We start from the raw sequence: 10,653 nt of genomic DNA, 5'->3' as shown, positions 1-10,653 counted from the left end.
AAAAAAAAAAGTGTGATGCTAAGTGACAGAAGCTGCATGTATGTTCTCCAGGGCTGTGTATGACCACTCCCGTCAGTCTCTGCCTATGGCTGAATGTGGATTGTTCAGCCATTATTTCTGCTGATTAACTTTTTCTTGTTGGCACATTTATTCACTTCCCTGTTCATTTTTTTTTTAGTCATTTTATTGGGGGCTTGTACAACTCTTATCACAATCCACACATACATGCATTGTGTTAAGAACTTTTGTACATTTGTTTCCTTCATCATTCTCAAAACATTTGCTTTCTACTTGAGCCCCTGGTATCAGCTCATTTTACCCCTCTCCCCGTTCCCCCCCTCCCCTGTTCTTTAATGAATTCCTTCCCAAAGCCTAAGTAAAATCCAACTGATATATGCTGTGCCAATTGGATTCCAATTACATGACATTCTAGAAAAGATAAGACCATAAGGAACAGGGAGCCTCTGGGTTTGCCAGGAGTGGGAAGAGATTGACTACAAAGGGCACAGGGAATTTTTGAAATGTTGTATATCCTGAGTCATCTTGTAAACCTGCCCCTACCATGAATACTTACTATGAAAGATTTCCTTTGCTGCATTGCTCTTCAATTAACCACTTGGAGGTCTGTGCACTGATGGGCCTGCCAGTGTCCTGGAGAGTGTGCGTGTACTGTGTCTATTCTGCGCAAACATCCTGCACGGTAGCTATTACGATCCTCTTTTATGAGTAAGCAGAGGATGCACGAAGGTAACTAGCTTTTCCAAGGTCAAAGGGTCAGTGTGTGGGGAGAGCTGGGATTGAAACTCAGCTGCATGGTTCTTTTCTCCTTGCTGAACTTGACATTGTATTACATCACAGCACCTCTTTTAAAAAATGATTTCTACTGAAGTTCAGTTTATTAAGAAATCAGAAAAAAATGAAAAGAAACAATCTTTTTAATATCTCATAAGGTAAGCCATGTTCTTCTGAATATGTTTTTGATGTCATGATTTTAATACCATTCACTGAATAGTACTTCTTGGTTTATTAAAATGCTTTAATACTTAATATACTTAATGAAAATGAAGACTGCACTATTACTGAAAACATCGTGCCATGGATTTATGAAGATCAAATTCTCACTTTGATACATGGTTACTTGGTTGACAGGACTGATTTACTTTTTTTTAGAAATTAATTTTACATTCTTTTCAAATTTGTTTGCTAGCATAGTATTGTAACTAAATGCTACATAGGAAATACCTTTGATAATTCCTCTAGTCTCTGAATATATTTATTTTTCTCATATTACAAAATATACATATAAAGACAATAACTTTGATTAATATTGATGGGACAGAATTTTTCTCCTGATTTAATATGGTAATGGCACAAAGCTTATAAGAGCTGACAGTTTGTCAGAACAAATATGTTGACTATACCAAAGGAACTTTTTCCATCCCTGTAGTAACAACTGGCTGAAATCCAGAGCACTGCTGAGAACACGTATCTCAGTGAAGTGCTGCTGGTGATGCTACTATATGAGAGAAAGTGACTACTATTTGCTTTTCTTGTGGTAGAAATAGCGTTGCTTTAGAGAAGAGAACCTTCGTTACGTGAGTCATTATTGGCAGTGAGCTCTGCAGTGAGCTCTTGTGTGCGGTCAAGTCCATTCTGACGCCTGGAGACCCAGTAAGACAGAGTAGAACTGTCCCGTCCAATTGTCTCGGCCAAACCCTTTACCGGAGTGGACCAAGGGCTCAAGTAGAAAGCAAATGTTTTGAGAATGATGATAGCAACAAATGTACAAATGTGCCTGACACAATGGATGGATGTATGGATTGTGATAAGAATTGTACGAGCCCCCAATAAAATGATTTATAAAAGAAGAAAAAGAAAATTTACATAGTCAGAGATCGGGCTTTGTTTAAAATGGTCATAATCTTAATTTAGCCGTTAATGTTCACCCCATTAATCTGTGATGTAAATCACATGAAGGGGAGCTCAATTCAAACCCAGCCCCTTCTCCTGGTAGGTTGGCAGCAACTTGACGGCAGTGGGTTTGGTTGGCGTGACACGAATGCAGTAGCAATCCTACAATAATTTGGCTAGAGCTTCATTGGCCTTCCTGTCTTTTTCATACCCTTATGTAATTCTTAAACTTTAGTGAATAACCCTTTTCCAAAATGTACACTTAAAATTTTTTGACCCATTACTTTCTGCTCATTTACCTCAAATGGCTGGACTGGTGACTTAAATGTATGTACAGAATTTTTTAAAATGAAAAGTATTTGCTAGGTGCTTTTTGATCCAGAGTGGTGGAAACTAGGGAAAGGGCAGTCAGGGACCCTGCAGAGTCAGTTCTTGGAAAGCCTGGAATTGTGAGGCAACTACATTGGTTCTATGGTCACATGAAATTCAACCAGACAGCTCCGAGTCACTCTTGCGCACCAAGGAGAGATATCAGCTTGGTCGATGTGACAAAATAAGCTCAATAATCTAATAGTTTTCTAGGTCCACCTGAATTCCACTGGGAGGAAGGAGGATCGGTGTTGAGGGAGTTATCTATCCAACTGTACCTTACATACTGGAAAGCGAATTCTCATGTAAACATGGGTATGGGTGGGAGGGGGAGCACAGAAGAGAACTGGAAGCAGATGGCAGCACTGCAGTGATTCGACTTGATAACTGTGCATACGGCCAAGGCACCCATTGCTGAAGAGTCAGACCCTAAGTCACTGCCATGGCATCAGTCCCAACTCAGAGCGACCCTATAGTTAGAACTGCCCCTGGGGTTTCCAAGACTATCACTCTTTGCAGGAGTAGAAAGCCCCATCTTTCTCCTGTGGTGCAGTTGGTGGTTTTGAACTGCTGACCTTGCAGATGGCAGCCCAACTAGTAACCACCATGCCACCAGGCTCCTTTAGTCTGATTCATAAAGTCCCTGTCTGAATAGAACTGCCCCCATAGGATTTCCAACACTGTCATCTTTATGGAAGCACTCTGCCCCTTCCATCTCCTAGAGAGCCCCAGGTGCGGGACCACTGACCTTCTGCTTAGCAGCCAAGCACTTAACACCTGGACTTCGTCACCAGGGCTCCTACCCCAAGACAAGGAAATGCTCAATAACGAAACCAAGACATCAACTGCTGCATCAGTGCGTGGAACCCAGATTTAAATAGGCAATTCAGATAAGTGATTTCTTTGTCTTATTCTTATGACTTAATTGCCTGTGTGGGATGGAAGCAAGTCCAAAAATAATAGCTACAACCCCCGTGAGTAGTTTTAAGAATCAATTTACATGCATTGTAAATGAGCTTCTGCTGATCAATTCATCTGGTAATAATGAAATTTTAATTTCAATCAAGGGCAGGTTTTGAAAAAAATATTAAATCTTCCTAATGAAAATGGCATTTTTGCTGATGCTGATTTATTTACATATTTGAATAAAGCAGCAGGCATTTTAATTTAAATAAGAACTATTCCAAAGTAATATGGAAAGTTAAAGTCCCTCTCTAGCTTATCTATTTAGCTTTATTAGTAATACTTTTTAAAATGCAAGCTCAAAGGTTTGACTGTATATGGGCTAACATGTTTACAGCAAAATCCATATAGCAAAGCAGCTTAATATTTTGTGAGATGAACAGTATTTAGGTATCTTTTTAGCGTCATCTGATTTGGATGTCTGCTTCTGACCAAGGAAGCATGGAGACTAGACATGTACCCTTCTGCCTGAAAGACCCAGGGAAGGCCAGACAGCAATGGAATGGGCTTGCAAGACAAAGGCTATAGCACCTGGGGAAGGGCTAAGATCATCAGATGGTGGTGAGCCCTGGTTGCCCCATTTCTGCCTGACATTTCCATATTGAGGCACAACGGGGGCCTGGGCAGACTCCCGAGGGGCTTAAAGTGCACAGACACCAACACAGCGTGGGCTCACTAGAGCGGAGATCTGGTCTCCCTCAGAGCACACATCCGCACACAGACCTACGGAAAGGGCCCAAGGACAGAAAGAGAACCATCTGAAATGATAAGAAACCAGAGGCTTCAGTGTGGCAAAATCCCACTCGCTCTTAAATTTATTTTTCCATGAACTTTTTAAATCTCTTTTGTATTTACTTCTTTTCACTTGCCATCTCCTAAATTTAAAACATGGTTCTTTGGAGCAGTATTATAAAGGACAGAAAAGATCCTTTCATGTATTAATTAAAATCAAGTGAATTTGGGATGGGGGTTATCCCATCTACACTCATTTATTTTCAGACTTTAGTCTATTTCAATGGCATGTGAATTGCTTTAGAGTAGGTCCAAGTAAAGTGCATAATGCAACTTATAAACCCATTACCTGTTACCAATTCTAAACACGACATATTCTGGTATGTAACAAAGGGTCCTGGTAGTTTTTCTGGTTATTTTGGGACTTAGTTGCCCAGTCTACAAAGTGCCTTTGGGGGCTTCTTAGTGCTCATAGATCAGGTGCTTCCAGGCCCTCTACTGGCCAGTGCTCAGTACTGCACACTCACAAAATGGTATGTTTCTAACTCTAGCTAATTCCATGCCAACACCTTCCTTCCCTGACCAACCAACGATCAGTCACCACCTCAGGATGTTGTTGGGTGCAGTCAAATCAGTTCCGGGCTATATCAATCCTATGTCAACCAGAACACATGTATCAATCCTATGTAAACCAGAACACATGAAACCCTACAGGCCCTACATGTCCTCACCGTCATTCCTTCAGCCTGGGCCAACCCACCTCCTAGAGGGGGCTTGCCTTTTTTTTCACTGCCCCAACCTTACCAAGCATGTCTTCCTCCAGGGACGGGTGTCTCTTCATATACAAGTCCTGCCAGCCTCACCACTAAATATAGGGTAATGATTCTCAAATACACAATTGTTTTTCCTTCCTAGGTTTGCAAGTTGTGATCACATAGGACCAGGGGTGGTTTTCCTCCCTCCCTGCCATCCGACCTATTGGACAGGGTCCAACTGGTCCCGTGAGTTATGAATGAACAGTACCCACCCAAGCTGAGACTTCAAGCTAAACATCACAAAATGTGTATAAATGGAAAACCAAGGTGCCCTGTACACGTCAAGCAAAGGACAAGTTTTAAAATACAAAAAACACATGACCTCCTTGTTCCCCAGCACACATACTTTGGTATTTAGACAATATGTAATAAATACTCAGGCCTAAATTCAAGCCTGCTAAATCTAAGTAAAAATGCACCAAAGACATTTACAGTAATAGCTTTATTTTTTGTTAAACCCATCAGGTAAAGAGATTTCCAGAAAAGAAGCATCTTTTCAGAGGTGAAGCCATCAGACTTCTAGGGCGGCAGCTGGCTGTTGGCTCGATTTGATGACATTTCACTTGGACCTCTGCCTCATCTTCCTCCGTTTTCGTTTTAGCCTAAAATAGCAGAAGACTTATTACAGAACAAAAGTTTGCGTTTTGGCACAAATTGGGATGAGAACACTGTTCCTGATGTTACCAACACAACTCGGCATGCACTTCTATGCTATGCTTTCCTCAAGTCTTACACCTTTTTAGCTGATGCTTTATTTTCTATTCTTTCTTCCAGTTGGAGTCTTCCCATTGTTTCACTCGACATTCCGCCTCCTTGTGTACATTACCCAGCCAGGTCTTCCGGTCTATTACTCCCATGATCCAACTCGTGGATTTAATTGCGAAAACAACATGTCCACAGATACCACACTTTGGTAAGATTTTAAATGATGGGTAATAAACAAAACACCTCACTGCCATCAAGTTGATTCCAACTCATAGAGATCTCATAGGCAAGAAACCTGCCCCGTGGGTCTCTGCAACAAGCTACGTATGGGAGTAAAGAGCCTTTCTCTCCTGCAGTGATCAGCTCAATGCATGACCACTGCGCTACTAGTGGTCCGGAAAGATTTTAAATGATAACCTCTTACATCAACCAAAGGACAATCAATAGTGCATAACGGGAAAAAACCCTTACTGCAGCGCCTGTCACAAAGTGAACGATAAATGTTGTCTACTGAGGGATTCCAGTGCTAAGTTAGGAGAACAGACTCAAGAATGAGAATATCTGGGTTTGAATCCCCGCTGTGACCTTAACAAACGCAGTCCCCATTTCTACAGCTTCAATAACTTCTTAACTGCTGAATGGTCTCCCAGTTTCTAGCTGTTCACAAAATGCAAATGACATGCCAAAGATGCTTCTGTTCAAAACCATCTAGTTGTAACCGAGAGGATTTACTATAACCCAAATGAAGGCTGAGCATGATAGTGGGACAAGAGGAAAGTAAAAGGAAATAGAGGAAAGAGCTAGGAGGCAAAGGGCATTTGAAGAGGTCTAAATGAAGGCATGTATATATGTAAATATATTTATATATGAAGATGTAGAAATAGATCTATGTGCATATATTTTTAGATTTAGTATTAAGGTAGCAGATGGACAGTGGGCCTCCACTCAAGTATTCCTTCAATGCAAGAACACTTTGTTCTATTAAACTGACATTCCATGATGTTCACCTTCCCGACACGATCGCTGAAGACAAAGCGGGAGCATAAGCAAATGTGGCGAAGAAAGCTGATGGTGCCTGGCTATTAAAAGATATAGTGTCTGGGGTCTTAAAGGCTTGAAAGTAAACAAGCGGCCATCTAGCACAGAAGCAACAAAGCCCAAATGGAAGCAGCATACCAGCCTGTGCAATCACGAGGTATCGAAGGGATCAAGCAGGTATCAGGCATCATCAGAACAAAAAACCATATCATTGTGAATGAGAGGGAATGCAGGGTGGAGACCCAAAGCCCAGCTGTAGGCAACTGTACATCCCCTTACGGAAGGGTCACGGGGAGATGAGCCAGTCAGGGGGCAGTATAGCAATGATGAAACACACAACTTTCCTCTAGTTCAGGGGTCCTCAAACTTTTTAAACAGGGGGCCAGTTCACTGTCCCTCAGACAGTTGGAGGGCCGGACTATAGATTAAAAAAAAAAAAAACCTGAACAAATTCCTATGCACACTGCACATCTTATTTTGAAGTAAAAAAACAAAACAGGTACAAATACAATATTTAAAATGAAGAACAAGTAAAGTTAAATCAACAAATTTACCAGTATTTCAATGGGAACTATGGGCCTACTTTTTGCTGAGATGGTCAATGTCCGGTTCCATATTTGTCACTGCTAGTCATAACAAGTGATGCAAGTGTGCATCAGTTAGTCTAGATCTGGTTGGAGATTTCAGATGTTTCATTCTGGAAAAAGTCTGTTCACAGACATGTGCTGCCAAAGATGCTTGCCATTTTGAGTGCATGGTTCCTGAGATTAGGGTATGTCTCAGAGGGGAGGGATGCGTAGAAATTAGGAAGGCTGCTTGGCTTGAATGCGTCTTTCAGTAACAATTCTGCAGTTCAGCCAGTTCCATTTGGTTAAAAGGTATCCACATTGTCAATGTCAATAGAAAATGGGTTGCGGAAAAGCTGTATGCCCTGTTCATGGAGATGAAGCTCTTTAAATCTAAATTGGAAACTCCTTTTGCAACTTTTCCAGTGAATCCATACATATTTTGTTTGGGAGTGCAACCAATGGTTTTGAGTTGTGAGGAGATGGGAGAAATTTTCCTCCTTCACTGTTTGATGAGGAGGCCTAATTTTACTTCAAATGCTTTCACATGTGATTGCATATCACAGATGAGCTTCCCCTTTCCTTGAAGTTGCACATTGCAACTGTTGAGTAGCTCTGTGACATCTGTCAGAAAGGCAAGGTGCCATTTCCATTCTGCATCATTGAACTCTGGTACTTCTTTGTTTTTTAAAGCAGAAAAGCTGTAATCTGTGGAAGTAAGTCACAGAAATGTCTCAAAACTCTCCCTCGACTCAGTCAAAGGACTTCTGTGTGGTATAGAACATCTTCATAGGCAACATTTAGCTCAGACAGAAATTCCTGAAATTGTCTGTGGTTTAGTGCATTAGCTCTAATGAAGTTAACACAAGATACCACACTTTTCATAACAGAGTCCCACTTCTGTGATTTACTACACAGCGCTTGTTGGTGGATGAGGCAGTATATGGCTACTGAATGAGAATGGTTATGTTTGTCCATCTTTTGGTTAATGCGAGCAATTACTCCTTTCTTAGACCCCACCATGCTAGGAGCACCATCAGTTGTCACACTGGCTAGTTTAGTCCAGTCCAGCGCCAAACCATTCAGTTCGGCAAACCTTTTCATAGATATCCGCTCCTGTAGTTGTTCCTTTGATGCTTTGCAGTGCAGCAAGCTCTTCTGTGACTTCGAAATTGTCATTCGTCCCATGAATAAAATTAGAAGTTGTGCAGAATCGCTAACATCATTACTTTTGTTGCGTGCCAAGGAAAAATAGGAGGTTTTTTTGCAGAGTTTTGCAAATGCTGATGCAAATTGTCTCCCATTTCTTCAATCATTCGTGTAATTGTAGGTCCTGAAAGACTCACTGTACGAAATAAATCAGCCTTCTCTGGACACATCTCTTTGGCAACAGAAAGAGGCATTCTTTAACAAATTCTCCCTCCACGAAGTCTGCCAGTGCACGCTATTAGCTTAGCAACTTTAAAATTTGCTCGCAGTGATGAATATTTAGCTGCTCCTGCTTCACAAAAGTATTTTGCTGAGTTGTCAATGCATTTTTCAGTTTTAATATTTTATCTTTTCTCACTTCTCCAACCAAACAATCATATTTATCTTTATGTTGAGCTTGACAGTGTCGAAGAAAATTGTATTCTGTGAACACAGCCACTATATTCTGGCATATCAAACACACAGCTCTTTCCTTGTACTGCGTGAAAAAGCAATCCTAAGTCCACTGTTCTTTGAATATCCTACACTCCGAGTCAATTTTTCTCTTTCTTGGTATCATTGCTTCCTAGGGATCCCAAATTGCTATTAGTAAAAAATATATATATATATATATATATATATATATTATTTATATTTTACATATATATATTTATGTAAAATACATAATACAAAAACAATATACCAGCACTAACTTTGCCCACACAGAGACATAGACTGCACTGCCCACTAATGCAGTCTGATCAGTGTCCTTCAATGCAGCCTTGCCAGTCCACATCATTTCAGGCTCACCAGTGCCTCTATTGGTGGAACTCTGCTTTTACCTCAGGCTCACACTGGTGCGGTGCGGGAACCGGCACGATTACAGAGTCGGTTCCTCCACCACCTTTCCAGTTCACACTACCCTGTGTGAACCGCACTGCGATCTGTGAACTCGCACAGGAATCTGATTGCATGGGTGAGAAGACCCATGCGATCAGATTCCACTGCAGGAAAAAAGAAGGCACATGTTCCTTTTTTCTTCCAAATCTAATGCGAGCTGAGCCATAGAAGCATATGGCTGAACTCTCACTGCGCAACAGATCGCAACAGTGTGAACCGGGGCTTACGCAGCACACAACATACAACATCACACCCAACTGAATAGCAATCAGAATATAAATGCACTTACTGTCAATTAAATTGGGTTTCCTACTCCCCGGCTGTCTGCAGAGCCAGATTAAGTTCCCATGGGGCCCTAGGGAGACTACCAGTTTGGGACCCCCATGCGATAACACTGAGCACTGACCATTTGCGGTTAACACTGACCGCTGACAATTTGCATTAATACTGAGCGCTGACCATTTGTATTAACACTGAGCACTTACAATTACCATTACCACTAAGCACTATTTGCATTACCTCTGAGCACTGACAATTTTCATTAGCACTGAGCGCTATTTGCGTTATCACTGTGATGCAACCCCTACTAGGAACCACCCCCAACCAAACCAACTTAATTTAAAAAAAAAAAGACCTCCTAACTTCAGGGAAAAAAGGTCCTATTAACTGGAGTACCCCTGTCCTAGAGGGTCGGTGTGAGTTACAAAAGACTAGATGGCGGTGTATTTGGTTTTTCTGTGAAATCTTAAGATCACCTGGGACAAATTAACTTCTCAAGTCTTCTAAAAGCCTTTTTTTTGCCTGCTTCATAGAAAAATGTATGTTACTACCCTGTTTCCCCAAAAATTAGACAGTATCTTATATTAATTTTTGCTCCCAAAGATGCGCTAAGCCTTATTTTCAGGGATATTTCATTTTTCCATGAAGAAGAATACGGTACACATTTATTGTTGAACAAAAAAGGAAATTTATTACCTGTATACGGTACAGTAATAGTCGTGGATCTTCTTAAAGACAGTTCACTTCGCTGAAGGAAATGATCCAGCCAGTGTTGTGATGCTTTGAAGTCTTCCGGGGCGATGTCAAACTGTGGTGCCATTGCAAGGGCAAATTCTTGAATCTGTGCCCTATTCACAACCAAAGCCTTTGCTCTCCTGTCACAGATCAGGTTTTCCAGCTCGGAAAATAATGGTTGCCGACCTGATCCACACTTGCGCTTTTTAGCATTTCCCTTGTCCACTTGTTCAATGAGGTTACCATACTCTGCTCACCGTTTTCTGACCAATCGGATACTCGACATCTCTTTGCGGAAAGCAGTAAGATTTTTGGCCCCAAGAGTCTTCCACGATTCCTTTCTTGTACTTTTTCTTTTTGTGCTCATGTCTAGGGGTAAAAAAAAAAAAGACACTGGGTTATCAGGGTCGGGGGATCACTTAAATTGACACAGGAGGATCAGAGGGGGGGAT

The 10,653-nt window shown here is 41.3% G+C and overlaps 1 long non-coding RNA gene across 2 annotated transcripts in view; it reads right to left on the bottom strand.

Annotated features, from left to right (window-relative positions):
• Nucleotides 1-5,213: 5,213 nt before the first annotated feature.
• The window catches only part of LOC123522327, a 6,590-nt gene continuing 1,150 nt past the window's right edge, over nt 5,214-10,653 (bottom strand). For both annotated transcript variants that reach the window (XR_006680595.1, XR_006680596.1), the window contains exons 2-3: nt 10,163-10,570; nt 5,214-5,392 (exon numbers count right to left, since the gene is read on the bottom strand). This is a non-coding gene — a long non-coding RNA (uncharacterized LOC123522327). The remainder of the gene's footprint in view (nt 5,393-10,162; nt 10,571-10,653) is intronic.

The sequence above is a fragment of the Echinops telfairi genome, unplaced genomic scaffold (assembly GCF_000313985.2).
Source record: "Echinops telfairi isolate 266 unplaced genomic scaffold, ASM31398v2 ScPeMD7_3;HRSCAF=10, whole genome shotgun sequence".
Lineage (NCBI taxonomy): Eukaryota > Metazoa > Chordata > Mammalia > Afrosoricida > Tenrecidae > Echinops > Echinops telfairi.
The sequence above is the reverse complement of the archived record's forward strand: the minus strand, read 5'-3'. Positions and strand labels throughout refer to the sequence as shown.